Genomic DNA, 25,601 nt, shown 5'->3' on the forward strand with positions numbered 1-25,601 from the left:
AAAAAAAAAAAAAGATTTATCCAAGAGCACACATCCTCCCCAAGTGGCTTTACATTCAGAATCTCTTTTGCCTAGCTCTAATTTGAGAGGTCTTTTTCTTTCTTTCTTTTTCTTGTTCTTCAAAATCCTGATCTCCTTTCATTCCCAGTTTAGTATAGTTTCTGGCTAAATTCACTTAGCTCTTAAAGAAGCATGTCTAGTTCTGAGGTCAAAGCTTTTCTTATTCTCAGGGTCCTCTGAGTTCCTAAGAAGATGCATTTTTCTTCTGACTGCTTAAGGAACAAGAAGCTCTTCTTTTACTTTCTTCCCCAAGGAAGGATATGCTTTCTTAATATCCTCTCCTAAGGCTGTGCTGAAGAAAACGCAGCATGTCTGCAGCTCTGTACTAACAGGCCACTGGGTGTCAGTATTATAGTGGGGGGTAGGAAAAAAAAGTCCAGGAAACCAGAGAGTGAGGGATAAATAACGTTTAAGGAAATAACATAAAGTCGTAAGATCAATCATTTTTGACCAAAGCAGGTGAAAGGAACCATAGGAGGTGTCAGAAGAAAATGGAGGCATCATCATCACAAATTTGAAACAATTGCCCAAGGTGCTTAAATAAAACTGGTACAAAAGCATCCTTCCTTCCCGCTTTATTATTACCAAGGTATGGTCCAAAGTGAGCTGACAGTCCACCAAGGGTGACTCTCTACTGCGGAGAGGCTCCTGCACTGGCTCTTCCCTTGTTGGCCAGGACTTCAAAATAAAACCCTAGAACTGAGCTCTCATCAGCCAGTCCCCAGGCTGTCCTGCTCTGGAAGCCCTCAACCTTGGATCAACCCTGCACTCCCCCTGCTCCGCTTCCAGAACTTAGTGACAGCACTGCTGGAGAAAAGTACAACCACGGGAATTAGTGTTTTCACAGATGTATGATTCTTACCTCATAAGGAGTCTCAATTCAGCTTGTCAATCCCTTTCCCTGTTTAAGAATCCCTCTCTCTCTCTCTCTCTCTCCCGCTCTTGGGCTACTATCCCAAACTTTCTTCAGCTCTCTCTCTCTCTCCTAGCAGATGATCTCGCCCCATAGAGAATGTTGAGTCCACAAACCTTCAAGTCCTCACTTTCCCATCCACCCCTCATAAATATCCTGCTACCCATACAGGCTCATCTTCATTCTCACCTATTCTCACCTCCAGCCCCACCAATGATAAGAAATAAAAGAGCCACCCTCCCATCTCCTCCAAGTGTCTCCGAGCACTTTGCTCCATGAATCAATCTCTGTATCTCTATAAACCCTTAATCCCCAGATCACTAATATAACAGGATAGAGAAAAGTTGAATTCTGTTAGCAAATGGCATGAAAGTTCCTGTTGAGGATTTGTTAGAAGAATCAATGGATAAACCCATAGAGGTTGAAACTGAGACCTTACAGGGGCCTGACTGTGGGAGCATCGCTCTGCTTCAGATAAGGAAAGTAGTTCCTTGCTCTAAAGAAAAAGGAGGGAGTTGGGGAGGGTGGAGGAGGAGCCAGCTGGATGGCAGAAGGCAACGTGGTTTGCAGGGCAATCTCTCTCTGGGAGCACCTCCAGACTTCCTTTAAGTTTTTTAACTTATGACATTTTTGATTATATAGATTACTATTAACATGAATATATGTATCTCTTTAGAAACTGGGGAAGGGGCTAAGATTTCCACTGAGGTGACATGAGATGGACCTGAGACCACAGGTATAGGTGTGCAAGTGGACAGAAGCCTGAGGGAGCAAGCTCTCAGGTCACTGAAATCAGGGAAGGAAGCCCTTGACCGTGGCTTTGGACCAGGTTTACCTAAATCTCTCAGAGTCAGGGAGGTCCCAGCTGATGTTAACTTGTTCACGTTTCTCCCATTCTAAACAAAAGCCTCTTCTCCCTGAGCCCTTTGTAGCTCCTTTTCCCTTTCTACTTCTCTCCTTAGCCAACCTTCTTGGAAGTATGGTCTACATTTGTGATGGCAGCTTCAACATCTTCCATTAACTTCTCACCCCAGTACCATCTGGAGACGGTTCTCACCAAGGTTGTAGATGGGTAACATTCTCAGTCCTTAACTGATAGGACGTCTCTTCCCCAGGAGGCACCACTGATAACTTTCTTTGTATCTTCCATCACTTTCTGACCTTCTCTCTGGCCTTTGCCATGGGCTGCTCTTCCTCTTTGTGGCTTAAATGTTAGCATTGGCACCTGAGGGGCTGCAGTTCAACCAGCACCCAGAAGGATTCTTATGTTGCTCCATTAGGTGGCGGGTGGGGAATCTGTTATATTGAATTTGACTACGGTTGAATCATAAAGTGGATGGTGTAAAAAAGGAAAGGAAGGGACTTCCCTGGTGGTGCAGTGGTTAAGAATCAGCCTGCCAATGCAGGGGGCACGGGTTCGATCCCTGGTCCAGGAGGATCCCACATGCCACGGAGCAACTAAGCCTGTGTGCCACAACTACTGAGCCTGCGCTCTAGAGCCCGCGAGCCACAACTACTGAGCCCACGTGCCACAACTACTGAAGCCCGCGCGCCTGGAGCCCGTGCTCTGCAACAAGAGAAACCACCGCAATAAGAAGCCCATGCACAGCAAAGAAGACCCAATGCAACCAAGATTAATTAATTAATTAATTAATTTTAAAAAAGAAAGGAAAAGATTGTGGAACCCAGTAAGCATTAGAGAAGGAGATCAAGAATATTCTTGAGACTACTTCTCCCCTGGACTCCTTGGTAGTCTGTCAGTTGGAGATTTTCGTGGCCGTCCCCTCCCCTCCTCCAGCCCCACAGAACCCTACAAGTCTCAGTCATGCATGAGTGCATCTGCATCCACATTGGCCAGGCTGGTGTCCAGATCGGCAATGCCTGCTGGGAGCTCTACTGCCTGGAACACGATGGCCAGATGCCAACTGACAAGACTATTGGGGGAGGAGATGACACCTTCAACACCTTCTTCAGTGAGACAAACGCTGGCAAGCATGTGCCCAGGGCAGTGTCTGTAGACCTGGAACCCACGGTCATTGATTAAGTTCGCACTGGCACCTACCACCAGTTCTTGCACCCTGAGCAGCTCGTCACAGGCAAGGAAGATGCTGCCAATAACTATGCCCGAGGTCACTACCCCATTGGCAAGGAGATCATTGACCTCGTCTTGGACCGAATTCGGAAACTGGCTGACCAGTGCACAGGTCTTCAGGGCTGCTTGGTTTTCCACAGCTTTGGTGGGGGAACTCACCTCCCTGCTGATGGAACATCTCTCTCGATTATGGCAAGAAGTCTAAGCTGGAGTTCTCCATTTACCCAGCCCCTCAGGTTTCCACAGCTGTAGTTGAGCCCTACAATTCCATCCTCACCACCCACACCACCCTGGAGCACTCTGATTGTCCCTTCATGGTAGACAATGAGGCCATCTATGACATGTCGTAGAAACCTCGATATTGCGCGCCCAACATACACTAATCTTAACCGCCTCATGAGCCAGATTGTGTCCTCCATCACCGCTTCCCTGAGGTTTGATGGAGCCCTGAATGTTGATCTGACAGAATTCCAGACCAACCTGGTGCCCTATCCCTGCATCCACTTCCTTCTGGCCACATATGCCCCTGTCATCTCTGCTGAGAAAGCCTACCATGAACAGCTTACTGTAGCAGAGATCACCAATGCTGGCTTTGAGCCAGCCAACCAGATGGTGAAATGCAACCCTCGCCATGGTAAATACATGGCTTGCTGCCTACTGTACCATGGCGATGTGGTTCCCAAAGATGTCAATGCTGCCATTGCCACCATCAAGACCAAGCGTACCATCCAGTTTGTGGACTGGTGCCCCACTGGCTTCAAAGTTGGCATTAATTAATAGACTCCCACTGTGGTACCTGGTGGAGACCTGGCCAAAGTACAGCGAGCTGTGTGCATGCTGAGCAACACCACAGCCATCGCTGAGGTCTGGGCTCGCCTGGACCATAAGTTTGACCTGATGTATGCCAAGCGTGCCTTTGTTCACTGGTACTCGGTGAGGGCATGGAGGAAGGAGAGTTTTCTGAGGCCCGTGAGGATACGGCTGCCCTTGAGAAGGATTATGAGGAGGTTGGAGCCGATAGCGCTGAGGGAGAAGATGAGGGTGAAGAATATTAACCTGTCTGCTGCAATTTTACCCTCTTGTCTTGGGACTGTCTTATTTGTGTTCTGTGGAGCTGCCCATTGTGGCCCTATCTTGCCAATAAAAGTGATATTTCTAAAAAAAAGAAAAAAAGAATATTCTTGAGAATATTCTTCTCAAGAATACTCTGAGAATGGAAGGAACAGACTAGGTATGGGAGCCAAATTGCAATACAAAGAGAGAAGGTGATATTGTGAGAGAGAAGATGCAAGTATTCAGAGATAGGAGGAATAATGTTATAAAAATGAAACTATATTTGTATAATTTAATAGAAGGTAAAATAGCTGCTTGACAAGAAAGAAAAATGGGAAGCACTGTGCTATACAAATTCTACTTGGAATGTGTTATGCAGCCCTTTATCATAATCCATCAGGATCACTGAAATACAAGTGGTGTTCTTTTTATTAGCTGTGGTTGTCTTCAGTGTCAAAAAACATTCAGATTGTGTTTGCATTACATCCTAACAGGAAAATCAATCAGTTCACTACATGAGCATTAGCAATGAAACACAGTAGAGCTCCCCAATGTACAATTTACCTGGTTTGTTGGACCAGATTTTCCTCCCTTGTAGATATATGACCCTTTTTTGGAAAGGTTTGTCCTTATTCAGCTTTCATTCACATGACTACACTAGCGTTTCACTGCAATCCTATTTGTTCTCAGAATTTAGGGTGAAAAAGTTCCATCTTGGAATATGTTCAAGAAAATGAATCAGAGGAACTGCCAGAAGAACTGAATGACAACATTTTCACACCTGTTCTATAGCCCCATGCTGTCCAATATGGTAGCCATAGCCACATGTGGCTATTTAAATTTAAATGTAAATTAATGGAACTTTAATAAAATTAAAAATTCAGCTCCCCAGTTGTACCAGCCACCCTTCAAATGTTCAGTTGTCACATGAGACTACTTCATTGAAGAGTGCAGATACAGAGCATTTCCATTATTACAGAAAATTCTACTGGGCAGTATTGCCATACACACATACACACACACACACACACACACACACACACACACACACACACTCTCTCTCTCTCTCTCTCTCTCTCTCTCAGCAGTCAAGGATTATGGTAATAGAATTAAAGCTTCTATGCCATATGCCACTTTGTCCTCCATTCCCTAGTTTTAATTGATTTATTATCAGGTTTTCTTATTAAACTAATATGTGTAATTAAGATTCCCCCCCAGGTATATATCAGTTGTCAATCACTGAATTAGCTACTAAGGGATGTTATAACATATCCTTCAGTAAAAAATAATTTGGATGCTGCTTCTCTCGGAAGCAGGTACATAGAGTTATGAATTCAGGAGACTCCTGCATATTTTGTTCAAATGACAAGATTGATATATTTAGCAAAACTTACAGTCCGTAAACAGATTGCTAGCATATTTGTACTTACTGGACCCTTGTATGTCAGGTCCCAACTGTGCTAATGAGGAAAGCCATTTAACTTTCCTGACACTCAGTTTCTTCAGCTGTAAAAAGGGAATTATAATACTAGTGTCATGGATTTTTTGGTAAAGATTAGATGAGATAATGCATAGAGAAGTGTAGCCTTCATAGACATGAACAGGGAATGATTAACAGTAACCATCCTGTGGTTGCACGTCAGGTAGAGTGTTAACGATTTTAATGACTTCTGCACCTCGAGCTAGGAATTGCTTTTCCCACCAAAGGACCAGAGGTTTGCAGAAAATCCTTCCTCGTCCCACGAAGAGTACAGGGCAGAGACCTGATTCACAAATAATCATTAGTGGAATGCATTTTGTGAGAATATGATTTTGTGAACTTAAAAAGCTGCCTGTGGTTTATACTTATTATATAAGGGTGGCAGACTTCATTTTGAGAGGGGACTGCTTTTTTACTTTCAGGTACAGGGTACACACTGATAGGCTTTAATTATACATGGCAAGGCCCAGAATCCCACTATGACAATAATATAAAAACCTCTTTTTGTTGTGGATGAACACTGCTGAGCAGTGCCCCATTGGAGATTTGAGGCCAAGGGAAAAATGTGTACCTCTATATACGTGCACAAAATACCCTCCTATACCTTCAGCCAAGTGGAAAGAGTTAATAAAAGCATTACGATTTAAAAATATGACTATATATAAAGCCCCATGTTGCCCAATTTATTCGTGCACCATTGTCACCCCTCATAAATCCACTTGGCCTATGGGTCCAGGAATCTCGGGCTGAATGGCAACTACTGCTCCTGTTGCACAACAACGCAGAGTCATAAAACAAACAGCCTGTCTTTATTTGAACTTTTGATATTTTGTTCATCATGGATTTTCTGCATTCATTTTAATTTTTTTAAATATTGTGTTAAAGTATTATTGACTGTGATTATTGGGCTTTTTGATGCTCCCTTAAAATCTGTGCCTTAATGAGTATTTCACTGCTTTAATCTTGGCCCTGTGACTTAGAGATTATCATGAACTTAGCTTGAGTTCTTCTATGACTGGAGCCAAGAAAAGGTGCTGGAGCTGAGGCTCTTAGGACCAAGGAGAGAGTCAAGGGAACTCTTGTCTCTGTAAGAGTGGAGGAGTGACGTCACCATCATGGTGGTGCTCTCTTTATCTCTCCCCTTCAATCTACAACCAGTAAAACATCCACAACTCAACAAAGGTGCCTCTGCCCAACACACTAAGATGCCAGAGAATCCCACACATCTGTACATTTAAAGGTGGGTGGACTCAACTTATAGAGGAGTGGAACCAGGGGAACAGCAGAGACCGTGCCTGCAATCCCGGCCCCCAGGGCACAAGAGCTGAACCTTAGCCGCTGAACCCGCAGCCACAGAGAACCCAGTAACAGCAGGGGAGGCGGCACACACAACTCTGGCCTTCCAGCTACAGCACACAGCAGCACTTAGAGCCACAGGTAACTGGGCAGCAGCGGCAACAGGGCCTCCTCCCTCCAGCCACTGAGGCACCCATGACTTCAGCCCTCCACCCCCCACCAGCAGCGGCAGTACCCATAGACCCAACAACCCTAGACGGGGCAGAGGTACCCTCAACCTCACGTTCTTGCACCCCACCCTTCCCCTCTCCGCATGTCAGCAGAGCCTGCAACTCCAGAGATCCTGGACGCAGGGGAAGCACCTGCCATCCCAGTGCCTCAGGTGGCGAAGCCAGTGACACCAGCAGCAGCAAGGCACCAACGACCCCGGAGGCACAAGCAGCGGCTAGGAGGGCACACCTCTGACAGAAGTGATGGTGGGTGGAAAGTGTTGACTCTCAAATACGCAGCGCAGGTAAGAAAAACCCAAAACTTGTGCTGTAGCACCACCTACTGGAAAGTAAAAGAAAGGCCTCTAATTTCTAACCTGTTGAATCATTACAATCATGTTTAAAGAAGAAAGAAGAAAGGTGTTCGCTACTTCAAATGTGCCAGCAAAGGAATAACTGTGGCTCTTCACGGTGCTTAGTCAGTTAACAGTGTATCACAAAAATAAAATGACGATCTTCCAGAAACCAAACTTAAAGTCACAGAATATTGTGACATATCTGATAGAGAATTCAAAACAGCTGTCATGAAGAAACTCAGCAAGCTACAAGAAAACTCAAAGGCAGTTCAGTGAGCTCAGGAATAAAATTAATGAACAGAAGGAATACTTCACCAAAGTGATTGAAACTCTATAAAAGAACCAAACAGAAATTCTGGAGCTGAAGAACCCAATAAACAAGATGAAAAATGCGTTACAAAGCACTGGAAATAGAGCAGACAATATGGAAGAGAGAATTGGTGAGCTTGAAGATAGAAATCTAGAAATGATACAGGTAGAAGAGGAAAGAGAATTAAGATCTTAAAAAATGAGGAAATTCTACGGGAACTATCCAACTCTTTTAGGAAGGGCAATATTAAGATGATAGGTATCCAGGAGATGAGAGGGAGAAGGGTGCAGAGAGTTTATTTAAAGAAATAATAGCTGAGAACTTCCCAAACCTGGAGAAGGGACTGGATATTCAAGTCCATGAAGCTAAGAGAACACCTAATTACCTCAATGCAAAAAATCTTCTCCAAGACACATTATATTAAAATTGTCAAAAGTCAATGGCAAGGAATAAAGACACAGATATAGAGAATGGACTTGAGGACACAGGGAGAGGGAAGGGTAAGCTGGGACGAAGTGAGAGGGTGGCATGGACATATATACACTACCAAATGTAAAATAGATAGCTAGTGGGAAGCAGCCACATAGCACAGGGAGATCAGCTCGGTGCTTTGTGACCACCTAGAGAGGTGGGTAGGGACGATGGGAGGGAGACGCAAGAGGGAGGAGATATGGGGATATATGTATATGTATAGCTGATTCACTTTGTTATAAAGCAGAAACGAACACACCATTGTAAAGCAGTTATACTCCAATAAAGATGTTAAAAAAAAAAAAAAGAATTGATCTTCAGAACTAGAAAACAACTCAAGATTCTGAAGCATCTAAAAAAAGTAAGACCACATTATATTAAATATGCTATAGTTGGCAAAATCAGGTTACTATTTTGCGTCTGACTTCTTTTCTAAATTTAGTACATCTTTACATTGTCGCTACATATAGAACTATATGATTCTTTGTAAATTGACATTAAATTAAAAATTGGATTCCATAAAATGTCCCTAATTGCCTAGTTCCCCTGACACTCAACATGGGGAACCACTGTTCCTGGTTTCATATGTATCCTTCCTGAGGCTGCTATATAGATATTCAAGTAAATAAATTGTTATCTTCCTCATTTTTATGCAAAAAAATAAAAACACATAAGATACTTAAAAAAAATAAAAGTCAATGGCAAAGAAAGAATTTTAAAGACAGCCAGGGGAAAAGGATGACAACCTACAAAGGAACCCCCGTTAGGCTATCAGCAGATTTCTCAGTAGAAATTCTACAGGCCAGTAGAGGGTGAAATGACATTCTCAAAATACTGAAAGATCCTGGAAACCAACAGAAATCCAGGAGCCAAGACCCAGAAGAGAACAATTCCCTTGACCCCATCTAGTGGAGGATGGTTATTTATCACTAGAACAGCACTGCCTGTAACTTGTGATATATACATTCACGCTTGAGTTAAGTGTTTAGGAAATTGTACCTAGTTCTCCTCCCATAACGTATGTTCAGTTGCTGTCAATGAACGACAGTAAAATAAAATTCATAAAATCCTGAATTAAGGAGCCTCCCCCCTGGGGAGTGCGAACCATGACCCTCTCAGCTGACAGTAATTGAAATTTCTAGTGCCTAGAATGGGCAGGCTAGTCAAACAGCATAAGCCCACCTAAGCACCAACTACTTGAACCAGAATTATCTGGGGAGCTTGTTAGAAACACAGATCTTTAGGACCCATCCCAGAGCCACTGCATCTGGGATTAAGGATCTGCTTGTCAGCCCTTCCCCAAGATGGTTGTGAGACAAACAACCGTGGGTGGAGCTTACACTTCATAACAAGTAAATGAGGGCATCCCCTCTAAGAAAGATGCTAGATTCCTGACCTTTCTAAAAGGGATGGGCAGGAGCGTCTGTCCTGGATCCTGCCCTAGAGGTTCCAAGAGCCCCAGAGCTGGCCTCTGAAGACCAGAGGACACTTATCCTCTTAAGCTAGACCCAGCGTTTCCCAAATAGGTGGAAGACAGCGTGCTTCCGCCAGCACCTATGGGATGACCAGATGGAGGCCCCAAGAGCTCTATTCTTCAGGTTTTTAACCCCACCCCTACCAAGGAACCCTATGGGTAGGATGCCAGGGAAATTGCCCTGCCCACCCTACCATCCTGCAGGATGGGGACTCCCTCTGAGACCCTCAACACCCCTACAGGCTTATAACTGAAAATGTTCAGGGACAGAAGGAATTACTTCAAACGCTGGGGAACAAAGCTTGCTATGGGGTTCGTTCTTCATCATGGATGTAACAGGAGCATCTAATTAACTGCCTTTTTTGTGTCCTTGAGGGAGCCACTGGCCTGCACCCCCAGACACCCGAAACCTCAAATGTGTGTTGAATGTTTTCATGTTAAAGAAAATAGTTAAACCTTTTAGTTAAAAATAAACAAATAATAATAATACACCAACCTTAGTTTTGACAAATACTCCATGTGTATGGTCAGGCCACCCAAGATGGCTGTTCTCTTGCTCTCTGTACATCCTCTGCCCGACCAGCACCTGCTTCACCTACACCCTACTCACTTGACTGACCTTCCTACACACCTGCCCCGGCCCCAGCTAATGACTGTTCTAGCTTTAGATCAGAGCTCTCCACTATGCTTATTAAAGGGATGGTGAGGGGCGTGCCCCTCTGCTGGTTTCCCTGGTAACCGATGAGCCAAGATGACGTCATTTCCCCCTATAACTGGTAACCCCCCTGCCAACCGCCTTCCCCCAGAAAACTGCTGCCATGTCCTGCCCAGCTATCTGCTGCACACGGTGGGGTGTTGCTCCAAGACCTGGCTTCAGACGTGTAAGCTCTCCCGTCCATTAAACCAATGATGTCTCTGTTGCTGACTCTGGGCTCTGTCTTTGGTCTTGAAGTTGGGCAAGTACAGGCTTTGTAGGCCTGCGGGGTACAGCCCAACACCATGATAATGTAAGATGTCAACAGTGAGGGGAAATGGGTAAGAGGTATATGGGAACCCTCTCCCTTTGCAATTTTAAATCTGTAACTATTCTGAAATAAAAGTTTGTTAAAAGTAGGTAAACAAATGGAAACCACCTGCTAGAGCCTGCAGGGCCCCAGGTGGGTCTGTCTCAGGTCCCAACCCTTCCCCAAGGTCTGGCCTCTCTGGCAGAGGCTCAGCTCCCATGACTAGAGGATTCTCTTGTTCCGTCATCCCTTAGGATGGTGTCTTAGTCCTGCTTTCCTCTCCTGGTGGGGTGGCTGGGACTTTTTGTACATAGCCTCTACTTCATCCTTTACACCAGCCCATCCAAGCCACACAGGCTGTTTCTTCCAGCCCTGCACCTCCAGCCCTACCCACTGGGAAACTACTGTACTATTTCTATCTAGTTAAGGTCATATGGTTGAAATGGTATGGAATTAATTTGTCTACATCTAAAATTTGGTTTGAAACGTATTTCCTCCCTATTGATACTCTTTGCATATGTACTTCCTATAAGAATCACACAAGACACTGTGTGTGGGAGTGGAAAAGAAAGAAAATCTGGGGGCTCATCAACTTTACTTGAAATGCTTTATAAGGCATGTTTAATTTTGGGGGGGCAGGGAGGAGAGCAGATTTTTGAAATTGTGCTCCAGCATGCTTATTTTAAGAGATAACTATTAAGAGGGACAATTCCTTTTTTTAATTTTACGGTGAGTTTTGGGCCCTTTTAAAACTCCCAGTTAAAAGAATATGAGGGAAGTAAGAGGGAAATACTCTCTTCCTGAGGAACTCAGAATGGAATGCGTTGTGTGAGGCCAAAGGAAAACTTCACTTGGGTAACATTCTAATTGTATTCTTCCTTATCACGCTGGACAAGCTGACAACCTATATTTTACTGCTCAAAAAGGAAAATAAAAGCCTTAACTTGTTCCCATTGCAGAACTCAGGAGCGCCTAAAAGCACAAGTGGAATGAAATGCTTCCTTTTCATTTTCTTCTCTTTTGAAACCGTTAAGCCATTGCTTATTTGGAAACAGTCAGTGTGGCCTGCAGGATCCAGGAACACAAGACTGACCGTGTATTTATCCAATACATTAAGCACGCGATGGTAAGAACTGTGCTTGCCTCGAGCTTTGCAAGGTGTGGCCCTTGCAACGTTCCATCTAGAAGCATGGCATGTATTAAAATACCTTCAGGATGAGTCAGTGGTTCTCAGCTGAGGGTAATTTTGCCTCCCTCCACGCCCCACCCCCAGATATTTGGTCCTGTCTGGAGGCAATTTCGATCGTTGCAACTTCCGTTGGGGGTGGGGATGGGGAATGAAGCTGCTGGCATCTCGTGGGTAGAGGCCAGGGATTCTGCTAGACAGCCTACCATGCACGGAACAGCCCCAATCAGCAAAGAAGCATCCCACCCCAAATGTCAACAGTGCCAAGTTAGAGCAACTCTGTGGTTTCTTCAAGGTTGAGAAAACATTGTAATTACATTATAATGTAATTAGTGTAGTGCTGTAAGTTGGATACAAGTCAGGTGCTCCAGAAGAGCAAAGAAGGAAAGATCACGTCCACTTAGGGTAATCAGAGAAGGTTTCGAGCCTTCAAGTGGGTTTTCTGTGGTCCAGGGTACCTCATTTCTCCTAAGTCTTACAGGCCACTTAGTTCCCCTAAATCTTGTATTTCAGTCAATAAGTAGCTGGTGAAAATCCTTGCCTGGCCAAGTAATTTGACATCTCTGTGTCTCTGTATTCTCTGCTGGAAAATGACAGGATTCATTCAGGAGCCCCAAGCTCTTCCTGGCTTTGAGTAAGTGACAGTTCTTACTCCGACCTTGTACTTGGTCACCCCAGGCCTCATAAAACACGATTCTCTGTCCTCTGTGGTTAATACGTTCCTGTGAGTATCTGTCTCCTCCGACATGGAAATACAGCATTTTGCTTATAATTTCTAGGGATCCAGAGTTCCCCAGAAACCCATCTCTGGACCTCTAAGGGTGCATGGGCCCCAGAATAAAAATTTTTGCTCCAAAGTTTCCTGAGCAACAAAATCTTGTGCTGGGTCTATCAGAGCCCTTGGAACCTGACCCAGCTGTGTTTCCAAAACTATCAAGCTCCTTCTCGCATGCCACACTCATCTGTCTCTTGTTTTTCTATGATGGAATTAATTGTTTTATTTTGTTATTGCTGCTTCGCCAAAATCATTTTAGCTAATCTCATGACCTTGCCAAAATCCAACTCACACAGCAGATGTTCTAGCCCGCCAGGATGGGCTCTCACCACTTTCTCTCAATCCTAGAGGATGTTTCTGGTGGGTTCCCTTAAGCTAAGGGAACTGCCAGTGAGTGTGTCCCTGAAGCCCTAGGGGAGAGCCCTGCTTGAAGGAGCTTAATAAAGACCACTAACAAAGTCTGCTGTAAGCCAGCAGGGTACACAGAATGTTACATCAGGGTATTTGTAATATTTTGTAAAGAATGACCTGGCTCTACCCAGAAGAGAGGTGCTAACAACTGCTTTGCTGCTGTGAACAGGGCCTGAAGACCCTAGAAAGGCTCAGTAAGGTCCCAGGTGTGTCTATTGAACACTTGAAATATGGCTAGTCCAAACTGAGATGTGCTGTCAGTGTAAAATACCACCAGATTGTGAATACTTAGTATAAACAAGAAATATAAATATTTCATCAATAATTTTATATTGATTACATGTTGAAATGATGATATATGGTATATATTGGGTTAAAGAAGACAGATTATTATAGTTAACTTTACCTATTTCTTTTTACTTTTTAAATGTGGCTTTTAAGAAATTTCATATTATGCGTGTGCCTCAGATTTAGGTCTGCATTATATTTCTATAAGACTGTGCTGCTCTAGAACCTCATGTATGCCCTGAAGACCAGTTTTAACCTCTGTGGAGATTCCTTTTCTATCAAATCTAAATGACCTGCTGAAGGGCTGGTACATGACCCTGAGGAACCAGCCCAGATACCTGGAACCCCTTAGATTAGGCTAGGCTCTAAGATCTGGAATATAATTTTAATTGTTTAGTACATGGTCTCTTAATGCGTGGGTGCTATAGATCGAATATTTGTGTCCCCCTCAAAATTCTTACACTGAAACCTGATACCTAACGTGATGGTATTAGGAGGTGAGGGCTGTGGGAGGTGCTTAGGTCATGAGGGTGGAGCCCTCATGAATGGGATTAATACACTTATAAAAGAGAGCCCACAGATCTTCCTATCCCCCTCTACTATATAAGGACACAGCAAAAAGACAGACATCTATGTGGAAGTGGGCTCTCACCCGATACCGAATCTGTCAGTGCTTTGATCCTTGATCCTCACCGGCCCTGCTACACTACTAATCTCCCATTGGTGCTACCACCAAAATCCCCCAGGCTCATGTGGGTGACCTCCTAAACCCAGCTGGGCTCTAACACCCTGTGTGAGGCCACTGCCAACACTCCCATGTGGGTGTTCTCCTCACCCCCTCATTGACCGCACACCCAGACACAGATGCCTTCCTGGTACTAGTTTGCTGCCCACGCCCACTCAAAGGCCTACCTCACTCTGTCTTTCATGGTGACTTTGGACTGAGTTATTCAGGAAGGCAGACAAGCAGGCAGGCACAAAGCAATTAAAATATCTGAGGCAATCTGGAGCATAAACTAGCCTGTTGTATAGCTCTTCAGGACAGCCTACAAAGTTCTTTACAGTCTCATCTGGTCTACTTAAAGTGGAGTCAGGTGAGGCTGTTGTAAGAATGTGCTCTTAATGTCTCTTTAATTTGCAAGAGACACCCTCATTGAGGGTGTCACTTGAAGCAGAATATTTACTTTCACTGATGCACGGCCTTGTGAAAAGGAATCTTCTCCGTTTATTAAAATCAACATGATATTTAGTATCAGAGGTAAATTTCTTTTCAAAGAAATCTCCTAAAATGACCCGAGTTCAAGTCAGAGTGAGGACTGATGAAACTTGCCAAGATGACCCATACTTTTGCAGAGGAGCAGTTGGGTAGAAAATACCCTTTCTCCAGAGTGAATTACGATATGAGGCAACACCACATCTAATAGAAACACACTGTGAAAGAGTCTCAAAGCACTACTGAGATATAGAAAGCATTAGTCAGGTGGAAAGATATTAGAATGGAGAATTAGAAATACAAGTGACAGGGACTTCCCTGGTGGTGCAGTGGTTAAGAATCCGCCTGCCAGTGCAGGGGACATGGGTTAGGTCCCTGGTCCGGGAAGATCCCACACGCCGCGGAGCAACTAAGCCCGTGCACCACAACTACTGAGCCTGCGCTCTAGAGCCCGCGAGCCACAACTACTGAGCCCTCGTGCCTAGAGCCTGTGCTCCACAACAAGAGAAGCCACCGCAATGAGAAGCCCGCACACCGCAACGAAGAGTAGCCCCCGCTCACCGCAACTAGAGAAAGCCTGCACGCAGCAACGAAGACCCAACGCAGCCATAAATAAATAAATAAATAAATAAATAAATAAATAAATAAATAATGCTGTGAATTCAGAACACAATGATTAAAAAAAATTTTTTTTAAATACAAGTGACAACACATGGAACTATTTCGAGATAATGTATATAATTGTTTAAGGCAATGGGTTCCCAGCATATATGTAGACTGAGCAAGAAATATAGATAACGTGCAATGTATATCTTCCACAATGGCATAGAAACTGAATATTTTGAATATTTACTTACTTAAGCTAAGAGATATAGCATTAAAAATAATAGTTGTGGGGTTTTTTTAATTGAAGTATAGTTGATGTACAATGTGTTAGTTTCAGGTGTACAACAAAGTGATTTAGTTATATATATATTATTTTTCAGATTCTTTTCCTTATAGATTATTACAAGATATTGATTATAGTTCCCTGTGCTATACAGTAGGTCCTTGTTGTTTATCTATTTTATATATAGTAGTGTGTACTGTTAATACCAAACTCCTAATTTATCCCCCTCTCCCCCTTGGCAACCATAAGTCTGGTTTCTATGTCTGTGAGTCTGTTTCTGTTATGTGAATAAGTTCATTCATATCTTTTTTTTAGATTCCACATATAAGTGATATCATATGATATTGTCTTTCTCTGTCTGACTTACTTCACTTAGTATGCTAATCTCTAGGTCCATCCACATTGCTGCAAATGGCATGATTTCGTTCTTTTTTACGACTGAGTAATATTCCAGTGTGTGTGTGTGTGTGTGTGTGTGTGTGTGTGTATGTGCAACATCTTCTTTATCCATTCATCTGTCGATGGACATTTAGGTTGCTTCCATGTCTTTGCTATTGTAAATAGTGCTGGAATGAACATTGGGGTGCATGTATCTTTTCAAATTAAAGTTTTCTCCTTTTCTGGATATATGCCCAGGAGAAGGATTGCTGGATCATATGGTAACTCTATTTTTAGGTTTTGGTTTTTTTTCGGCCATGCCATGTGGCATGCAGGATCTTAGTTCCCTGACCGGGGATCAAACCCATGCCCCCTGCATTGGGAGCGCAGAGTCTTAACCACTGGACCACCAGGGAAGTCCCTATTTTTAGTTTTTTAAGGAACCTCCATACTCTTCTCCATAGTGGCTGCACCAATTCACATTCCCACCAACAGTGTAGGAGGGTTCTTATGGGTTTTTTTTTTTCTGGCTATCAAAGTGATATTCACTATAGAAAATACAATAGAGCACAAAGAAAAATGTAGCAATCACATGTGTATCTACCACTCAGCTTAACTTCTTATTAATATTTTGGTATATTTCCTTTAGATCATATTGTTTGCTTTAAAAATAGGATCATATGATACACGCTTGGACTTTTTCACGATGATACATGTCACAAACATTTTCCCATAACATTGGATACACTATGGCATAATTTTAATGGCTATGTAATATTTTGTTGTACAGATCCACCATAATTTATTTAACCACTTTTCTGTTGTTCGGTATTTTAGTGGTTTCCAATTTTGGCTCTTAGAAATAATGTTGTAATTAACATTTTTATATAAGTATTTTCTCACATCTGTGATTATTTCCTCAGGATAAACTTTTAGAAGTGGAAACTGAGTTGCTGGAGCAAAGTGTGGTACAAAATCATGTTGCTATCATAATTTAAATTACATATAAGTCAATAGGATATGCAGAAAGAGTAATATACTTTCATGAAGTATGTGAGAGTTTCTTACAAATGTAATTGATATATTTTTTAGCATTTTGGTTGGATTGTATGCTTAATAATCCCTGGGAAAATTAAAGAACAGACTGTCCCTCAACAGTCTCAGAAAAGCAGAATTGCTAGTTTGATCCTAGTTCCAAAGGCTTCCCCTAGGCTTTTGTGGTAATAAAGGAATTATTGCCTAATATCACACCGGCAGAACAAATAGTAAAATATTTATTTTGGAATACCTGCTTTCTATCTGGCAGGGATTTGGAATTTTAAAATCTTCTCTCAAATATTCCAGAACCACAAAATACAATAAGCTTTGAATTAAGAATTAATTGGGCTTTTCTTTCCCCTACTGTTTGTTCAATTTTTTAAGAGAAAAAAAAAAGTGCTTCACAGAATACAGTTAACTCTTAACTCTTATTCTTGAATAATATTAATGTATGCTGCTTCCTAGACGTTGGGGACTGGACCAGATGACCTCTTGAGATCCTTTCCAGCTCAGTATGTAAATCCAACTTTTATATTCAATGAGCTTTAACTTGGAGAACTTATCACCCCCTGTTCAGTCAAGCCCTTTCCTCTTTACCACACATTTTCTTTGTGCTTTAAGTTTCCATTTATGCTCACAGAGGGTGTCTGCCAACCACCATTGCTGTAATTATGTCAATGTTTTTACATGAGCATTAATCTAACAATGAAGGATACAGGAGCAGAATGCCAAGTTCAGTAATGCTTATACAGTCATGAGTATGGAACATTCTTAGAACATTAACAAAGATGTTAAAGTCTTGATTTAAGATCTGATGTAATATGATTATACTTGAGAGTACAAGAGAAATTCTCAAATGCTTAAGCCTTGAAGTGCAAAGGAAAGTCAGTGCTCTTTTCCACACAAAACCTTCTACAGAAAGATGAAAGAAAACCCATCACAGCGTTATATATTATTTATCCTCTCTGGTTCACTAAACTATAGTTTTACAATTTAACACAATTCTTGTCTTCTATATGAGTCTATTGCTCTAACATACTCTGTAAATGATTTATGTTCGTTTATTTGGTTAAGCTTCTAGTTGCTGCTGGTTGGGGTGTGTGTGTCTGTGTGAGAATCTGTGTCAAGCACTGTGAAGGTCACCTAATGGCTGAACCCCAATATCCATGCCCCACTTAACCTTTTCCAATAGTCCCCACTTACACTGCAGATCCATTGTTACCCTCAAATATCCTACTTCAGGGCAGGAACAAACAACATGTATTGGGCCAGAGGACATTTTGCTGTACTGACTACAGTGATTAGATCAGAGATGGGTCTTGGTCTTAGGCAATAGTGAATATCAGGACTATTATTGACACTTCTGAAACATGTTTCTTTCTTTCTGTGTAGTGTAGGACACAAGTTAGAATTGTTATTGTTACTTTGCCACCATATAGGATGCTAACCTCAGAATCAATCCAACACACCAAGAAGGGAAAACTGAGAAAATTAAAGAGAACTGTAACCCTGATTGATCCACACCTTAAGGAATTCGTTCCCTTCGTTGTGTAATGCAGTTTGAATTTCTGTTACTTGCAACTGGAAATATCCTAACTGATGCAGAATCTCTGAAGTGGTTATGGCTTTGGGAAGCATGCAGGAAGCCAAATGGTTCTGACCTTCTTCTTCCAGAACCTACTAGTTAAAGAAAAGATTAAGGGGAAGTACGGAGAGAGAAGAAGTCAACCCACTGTGATGGTTAATTTATGTGACAACTTGATTGGACTAAGGGATGCCCAGATGGCTGGTAAAACATTATTACTGGGCATGTCTGTGAGGGTGTTTCTGGAAGAGATTAGCATTTGAATTGGTAGACTGAGTAAAGAAGATCATCCTCACCAGTGCAGATGGGCCTCATCCAATTTGTTGTGGACCTGAATAGAACAAAAATGTGGAGGAAGGATGAATTTGCTCTCTTTGCTTGAGTTTGGACATCTCTCTTGTCCTGCCCGCAGACATTGGCAATCCTTGTACTTGGACCAGGACTTATGCCATTAACCCCCATCCCCTGATTCTTGGACCTTTTGGACTCAGACTGAGACTTGTACCATCGGCTCCCTTGGTTCTCAGGCCTTTGAACTCAGACTGAATTACACCATTGGCTTTCCTGGTTCTTCAGCTTGTAGACAGAAGATCAGGGGTCTTCTTGGCCCCCATAACTGCATAAGCCAATTCCTATAATAATAAATTTCTCTCTCTCTCTCTCTCTACACACACACACACACACACACACACACACACACACACACACACAGGTTAGGTCTGCTCTGGTTCCTCCCCATTCCTTGGACATGGTCCTACATGGCTTTTGATTAAGAGCCTGGCAGTCTTTGTCTCCTTAGCCTTGAAAGAGTGCAACACATTCTGCCCTGCTCTTTGGAGATTCTGAGCTTACCTATTTAGCTTCCTTCTCCCAATAGCTTCAGATATGGAAGAAGTCTTGAGGGGTAGACCAGCTATATATTAAAGATGGGTTCCCTCCCTCTAGCATTATCCAGGAGTTTGCCTCCTAGACAATGTGGAATTGAAGAAGACTTCATTCTGCTGATCCAAACCCAGCCTCTCAGCTTCCTTCACACAACCCCAGAACCCAGCACATGTCTCCTGCCGCTCCTCAAATGGCCAGCGTGTCATACCAGCCATGCACAAAACTTCACTGGTTTCTCTTTCCTCCAGCGGAGTCCCACCGTATAGGCTAAACCCAGTCATCTGGTTTGCGTTGCTCTCACAGCTCTCTGTACCTAAAAAAACATGCTTTTGTCATTTATCCAGTTTTTCTGATTGCTGCACAGAAGCACTGTGCAGCCGTGACCTGTTTCATTCTACTTGAAAGTGGAGGACCGCTTGTGGGTAACATCTTAATGTATTTAGGGTGGGAGTGCAAGAAGTGGTCCTTGACCTTCTACCCAACTAGCTACTTGACCTTGGCAAATTCACTTAACATCTCTTAGGGATGATAATGGCTACTTCTTCGGATTCTTATATGGATCAAGAGAAATAATATTTATACAAAGCACTTTCAAGGAAAAAATTCTTTAAATAAAAGGCAGTCTTTTAAAAATTCATTTATTCATTCATTCAAAGACACTTATTGAACACTTAATATATGCCAGACATTTTGCTAGGAGCAGGTGGGGGAAAATGAATGAATAAGACTTGGAAACCTGGTCTCACAAGAAGCTCACAATTCTAGTGGGGAAGGTGAATATGTAATTCAGTAACAGAAATGCATCACGTAATTATAGACATAGGTATAACGTAAAATGGCATAGAGAAAGGAATAATTCCTTATATTCTTCTGGGGTAGGGAGGTTATGAAAGGCTTCCCAGAGAAAGTGAGGTTTTAGCTGAATTCCTATGTTCACCAATAGTTTACAGAAAGAAAAAGAATACATCTCACTTGGCTGTTGTGTTGTTGACTCTTATAACGTCATGACTCAAAAGCAATTTGAAGAATATGTAATAATTGATTTATACTGATTTTAAGCAATCATTTAAAAAATGTCAGGCCTATCAGCCCATACAGAAATTGAGTACGATGCAAATGTTAAGATTTTCAAACAATTGAAAGGACTGTGGAAATGAGAATATCATCTTCCGTTAGTTCCAGAACATCCTGGTAATATTTATTGCAGTTGCATTGAGAGGCTTTGCCTATTAAAGACTACTGGTTATCCAAAATCTCTTGAAATACATGATTTCCAGAAAGACATCTATTCAAAACCTTTTTTAAAACCATATAATGAAACCACCAATGAAAAATAGCAATCTACTTCACAGCAAAGTTGAAAAATATGTGAAAGGAGGTAAAAGTGCACTATGAGAAATTCCTTTGCTGAAATGTCTAATGTTGTTTAAGAATACTTTACCCTTAAGCAATTCTTCGTATTGCCCAAGAATATAATTTATATTTCTATGAAGAAAAGTGAAAGACATTTATTACCAGAAACAGCAAACAGCAATCGCCATTCATTTGCTTGCGATTGTGTTTCACAAGGAAACGTTTAAATGTATGTAGCTATTCTCTTATGTTGAAGTGTTTTAAATGTTTTTAAAAGTAAATAATATTTTGTTCACAGAGACACTGGGTAAGCAAAATATCATAATTATTAATAAGCCAATATGTCATGATATCAATAACTGTTAAAAAACAAAAACCATCATATTTCTGACATGATAAAGTACATCAATGAAATCAGGGTTGTACATCCATATAGAATGTGGTGGTTGGAATTAATTTCACACAGTTTATAAAACTCAAGACTATTTTTGGTTTCTCTGATTTTTGCCAGAATCAACATGTCATGAATGAGTATCTATGTGAAAGAAAAGAGATGAAAAATTCCTTTACAGATGCTTCACTTGAAATGTTTAGGGATTTAGCTAATTTATACTCACTTTTTTTACTGTATGCAGGTTTCTGATATCATTAGTTCTGTGTCAGTCATTTCTTTTATTTGAATAAATTCACTATGTATAACTTCTGTTTTTTTAAAAAAATGATTTTATGTAAGTACATTATCTACATAGGAAGATCTTCATGGTATATTAAGGGGAAATATCAGGCTATGAGCTTATTTATGTGAAATATATTAAGTAAGCTTAGAAAAGTAGTTTGGAACAGGTACTGGTTGCACAGAAGGATCACCTGGAGACCCTTTAAAAACCCAATAACCAGACCCCACCTCAGTTCGATTAAGTCAGAATCTGGTTGGGGATCCCAGGCACCTACTTCAAAAGCTCCCCACGTGATCCTAATTACAGCCAAGGTTGAGAATTACTGATTTAGAGATACACACACACACACGCGCGCACACACACACACACATTTGCAGTAGAGCTACCTGTGATGTGGCTTATGGGAAATTGTATATTCTTTTTGCTTATTTGTGTTGTCTGCAATAAACATGTACATTTTCTACAATAAACATGTAATTGAATGCCTGTAACTTGAAAAGTAATAGAAATTGGATGGAATGATGGATAGAGGAAGGATGAGAGGGAGGGAGTGGAGAAGGAGAAAAAGAAAGAAAGGGAGGAAGGAATAAAGGAAGAAGGGAGGAAGGGAAGGAGGGAGGAAAGTTCTTAAATTAAACTTGAACCTGCATCAACACAGCAAGGACTTGAGGTAACAGGGAGAGGAAACACACATGGTGTCCTTCTGCTGTCCTCACAAGTGGCTAAAAATGCTTTAGGAGCGTTAAGAGTGAGTTGAAGAAGGAGATGTCATCTGCTGAGTCTCTATCATGTGTCAGTGCTTTATTTTTTATCCCATTTAATCCCAATACCTACCCTGCAGGGCTGATACATAATCTTTCTTTCACAGATGGGGACATTGACTCTCAGAGAGCTGACGTGTCATACTGAGTCTAGTATTTGAATCCTGCGTGAGCCCAAGCCACTACCCCTTCATAAGCGTTGGGCACGAGGTATTTTTCCGTTGTGTGTCTAACAGCTGTGAATCTTGTTTTTTCACTTCTGTGGAGAATTGATACCTTTTCAAAGCTTTTTAGGTGTCACTTCTTCTGCCAAGACCCACCTCCCATTGCTTACCCTTGGATGACCACAGATGCTTCACTGGGAGAACTTGACAAACAGCTTTGTTAGGCAAATTGTCCTGACCTTCTACTGAAGAACAGTTGCTACCACTTCATAATTATGCCCAACAATACATTAAAAAATCCACCCAGCTTCCTCTGTAAACATGGATGGGCCAGAGTATTGTCACTGTGTGCTAAATGCATGATAATTTTGCTGTCAGCTAGCGTGATTTGACAGCTGCCAGCGGTAGATGATAAACAACAAAAAGAAAAAGAGGATCTAAGTGGCAAAAGTTACAGAAGCCAGAGAGAGTAGGGCAAGAGAAAGATATAGTTTAGATATGTCAGCTCTAATAAGTAAATTAGTCATATAAAATAGCACGTCAATCAAGTTTTTTAAATAAATGAACCCATGGAACCCGAGTCTCATTTTCACGTACCTTTTAATGCCAATGCTACATACATCTACATTTCAGTATTATGTATTTTAGATTAAAGGAAAATGTTTCCGTTTCAAATGAGAGCATTCTAATTTCCTCCTGATTTTGTTCTTCATTACCTTCCCTAAGTTTCCATTAGACAAAATCAAATACAATTAAAATTCACCATATTTATTGGCTTACTTTATTTACTGGTTGGTAACTCCAAGTAACTTAAGAGCATAGAGGTAGCCCAAATAACCTCAAAGGCCGGGCTGGTTTACTTGCTCAAATAGTCGCAGATGCTCAAGATGGTGTCTGGTACTTTGGCCATAAGCATCTTCATTGTAGACATCTTTGCTGCAAGGATTTTTGCCGCATAACAATGGCCATGAGGCAATTTTGCCATAAAAGATAAAATAGACAAGCGTGGCATTAAAAAGGTCATAATGAAACAGGAAAAATGAATAACAAAATTTAAAAGACTTTATTGCAAAATACAAAATATTTGAATACATTTAAAATGTGTGTTGATTCATGGCAATACTATACAAATAACTGATTTTATTTTGGGGTTGTACTTAAGCATTTGTCCTCCAAGTCTTTTGTTCAGAGTATTTAATCACACACTTTTTTTTGATTGTTGAATTTTTTCTCCTCATTCCAAACAATACGTTTTCATTTTCACTAAAATTTCCTCCTTCATTAAGACATGTATCAGTTTCCAAACACTAGGATGCGTATTTGTAACTGAGCTTTATGTTGCGATGTGAAAGCATCTACATGGTTGTTTGTTGTTTGTTGTTCTTGGTATATGGTCACATATCCGTTGAGAGACGTTCCAATTTTTTAGAGAAATGTGGGTTCGTTCAATTCTGCGCCTTTGAGGTTCTCAGCCTCTTTCTCCTCCAATGTGGTGTGTTTCAAAGTAAGAAACCAATTCTTGGGGGCAATCCATCAATATCTGTCAGCTCAATAAAGCTATCAATAACATCACTAACTGGAAGAAATGCTAATGCATTTCAACCAGTTGAAACCAAACTGTCAAACCAAACTGTTAACCACTTATTTAATCTTTTATGGCAAAATTGCCCTACGGTCAATTAGTTTCATGACTGAAATGTTTGCAGCAAAAATGCTTGGGGAAAAGATATCTATGGCAAAGATGCTTATGGGGAAAGTACTTAGAACCACTTGATGTGGCGTCCTCAACCAATTGGCCTTCCCTCTGATCACACCTGACATGTGTCTTCCAAGTGGCTTTCCTTGAACAGGACGGAATGAAGGAAAGAATATTAGCTCTGGAGTCAGGCTGTTCCGAGTTCGAATGCTAGCACTACCATTTATTGATTATGTGAGCTTCATAAAATTGTTTAGTTTCTCTGAGTCTTAGTGTCTACTTTTTGAAAGTTGGGATAAAATGTTTCCCATGTTCTTCTTAGGAAAATTTCAAGACTGGATACATATCAGGTGCCTGACCCAGTGCTTAATACAGGGTAGGCACTTAACAAATGTTAGTTAGCTCATACCCACACTTGATTATCATTAGCATTGCCCCCAACCCACTCTGCCTGCAGCATGCTATTATCACGATGGTGGTTCTCTCTGGATATTATACTGTGTCCTCCAGGAAACTACATGCTCACTGGAAGTGGGGACGATGCCCAATCTTTTGTAAAGTTCACGTAAGCCTGAGCTCCAGTGATGGGCGATAACCAATGGACTTGACTAACCAACCTTTCAACCAGGTGTAAGTTGGGTGTATGACTAGGACAGAGTTAATCAATATCAATTGGCTATTGAAACACTTTGTTCAGAAAACCTGGCAATGGCTATTGCATTTTTTAGTTCTAGCAAAGTATTTTCCAGTATTCAATAAAAACATAGAGTTTTAAACCATTGAAATCAACACACACTGGGAAGCAACATTTGAAAATGTATACTCTGCTAAGACAGAGAGTCATTTAAGAAAGGCCATTGATTTTCGAATCAACACATGAGCCCAGGCTACCCTACAGGGAAATATTGTGTGGCCCATTCGTAGATAAAACCACATCATTTAAAAAAAATTTTTTTTCACAGTAAAACTTTATATACAAAAACAAGCAACAAGCTGGATTTGGTCCGTGAGCCATACTTGACTGTCCCTCCCCAAATCCCCACCTGTTCTAGATTATCTCTTTGTTCACAAAATCTTTCTCCAAAAAGGGTTTGATATTATTGATTTTTTTTCTACTAACTAAATCTTAATTATGTTCAAGTTTACCCTCCCTGAGTTTGCACCCAGGGCAACATAGTGGGAATTTGGGATCTTTCTAAAGCTACAAGCCACAGAGAATCTCTTAGTTTACTACCATAGATGCTTGTCACATCCATTGTGCAGAATTCTACATCATTAAAAAAAAAAAAAGTTTGATGCTTTCTTGGATGGAATCCAAGACAAATATGCCTTAGAGCATATTGCCCCCTAAGTTTCACAGTCTTCCAGATGCAACATGTTATTTTGCAGTCTTGGAGGTAAGTCCTGAAATATCTGCCACCTGAAAAATATTCCCGGATCTATAATATAAAGCTGTGTGTGCCATGAGGGAAAGATCATGCCTTATTCATCTCAGCAGCCTTTGCAGATCAGAGTATATAGTACCGTGAATTCAGTAGGTGCTAAATAACTGTGGGTTGAATTGAACTAATTAGAGCAGGTATG

The 25,601-nt window shown here is 41.5% G+C and overlaps 1 protein-coding gene and 1 pseudogene across 9 annotated transcripts in view; one reads left to right on the plus strand and one right to left on the minus strand.

Moving 5' to 3' along the window:
• Positions 1-25,601, minus strand: part of LOC309637823 (cytidine monophosphate-N-acetylneuraminic acid hydroxylase) — a 285,683-nt gene that overhangs the window by 117,812 nt on the left and 142,270 nt on the right. The gene's annotated exons all lie outside the window — the stretch shown is intronic.
• LOC309637830 (tubulin alpha-1C chain pseudogene) lies at positions 5-5,155 on the plus strand (annotated as a pseudogene). Its single transcript has one exon. The product of its transcript is annotated as a tubulin alpha-1C chain pseudogene (transcript).

The sequence above is a fragment of the Balaenoptera physalus genome (genome assembly GCF_965194825.1).
Source record: "Balaenoptera physalus genome assembly, chromosome: 11".
NCBI classification, from domain to species: domain Eukaryota; kingdom Metazoa; phylum Chordata; class Mammalia; order Artiodactyla; family Balaenopteridae; genus Balaenoptera; species Balaenoptera physalus.